The sequence below is a fragment of the Spermophilus citellus genome (assembly GCF_964194105.1).
Source record: "Spermophilus citellus genome assembly, chromosome: 2".
NCBI classification, from domain to species: Eukaryota; Metazoa; Chordata; class Mammalia; order Rodentia; family Sciuridae; genus Spermophilus; species Spermophilus citellus.
Window position 1 is genome coordinate 30,523,782 of NC_138183.1, and position 1,803 is coordinate 30,525,584.

Here is a 1,803-nt window from a genome sequence, read left to right on the forward strand (position 1 = left end):
CAATACACAGAACAAAGAGAAAATATTAAAAGCTACAAGAGAAAAGAGGCAGATTACATTCAGGGGTAAACCAATAAGGTTAAGAACGTATTTTTCATCACAGACGCTGAAAGCGAGAAGATCCTACAACAACGAATTTCAAACACTGAAAGACAATGGATGCCAACCAAGAATTCTGTATCCAGCAAATTAAGCTTCAGGTACGACAACGAAATAAAAATATTTCACGATAAACAAAAGCTAAAAGAATTTGCAGCCAGAAAACCAGCATTGCAAAGCATCTTAAGCAAAACACTACACGAGGAAGAAATGAGAAACAATAACCAAAGCCAACAGTGGGAAGTACCTCAGTAAAGACAGACGGAGGGGGGAAAGCTAATCATGGAGAAGCAAACTAAATTAAAAAAAAAAGAGATAAATAATCAAACATGGCTGGAAGTACAAACCATATATCAATAGTAACTCTAAACGTTAATGGTTTAAACACTCCAATAAAGCGACATAGGCTGGTAACATGGATTAAAAAAAACAAATCCAACAATATGCTGCCTCCAGGAGACACATCTGACTAGAAAAGACATACACAGGCTGAAGGTGAAAGGTTGGGAAAAAATATACCACACACACGGTCCTCGAAAGCAAGCAGGGGTGGCCATCCTCATATCGAATAAAATCGACTTCAAGACTAAGTTAATCCAAAGGGATAAGGAAGGACATTATATACTGTTAAAAGGAACCATTCACCAACAAGACATAACAATTATCAATATTTATGCACTAAATAATGGTGCTGCGACATTCATAAAACAAATTCTCCTCAAGTTCAAGAATCAAATAGACCACAACACAATAATTATGGGTGACTTCAACACACCTCTCTCACCATTGGATGGATCCTCCAAACAAAAGTTGAATAAAGAAACTGTAGAACTCAATATCACAATCAATAACCTAGACTTAACTGACATATATAGAATATATCAACCATTATGAAGTGGATATACTTTTTTATCAGCAGCACATGGATCCTTCTCAAAAATAGACCATATATTATGCCATAGGACAACCCTCAGTAAATATAAAGGGGTGGAGATAATGCCATGCATTCTATCTGATCATAATGGAATGAAACTGGAAATCAATGATAAAAGAAGGAAGGGAAAATCCAATATCACATGGAAAATGAACAATATGTTACTGAACGATCAAGGGGTTACAGAAGACATAAAGGAGGAAATCAAAAAATTCTTAGAGATAAATGAAAACACAGACACAACTTATCGGAATCTATGGGACACAATGAAAGCAGTTTTAAGAGGGAAATTCATCGCCTGGAGGTCATTCCTCAAAAAAAGGAAAAACCAACAAATAAATGAGCTCACACTTCATCTCAAAACCCTAGAAAAGGAAGAGCAAAACAACAGCAAATGCAGCAGAAGGCAAGAAATAATTAAAATCAGAGCGGAAATCAACGAAATTGAAACAAAAGAAACTATTGAAAAAATCAACAAAACTAAAAGTTGGTTCTTCGAAAAAATAGACAAGATCGACAGACCCTTAGCCATGCTAACGAAGAGAAGAGAGAGAACTCAAGTTACTAACATACGGGATGAAAAAGGCAATATCACAACAGATGCTACAGAAATACAGAAGACAATTAGAAATTATTTTGAAAACCTATATTCCAATAAAATAGAAGATAGTGAAGATATCGATAAATTTCTTAAGACATATGATTTGCCCAGACTGAGTCAGGAGGATAAACACAATCTGAACAGACCAATATCAATGGATGAAATTGAA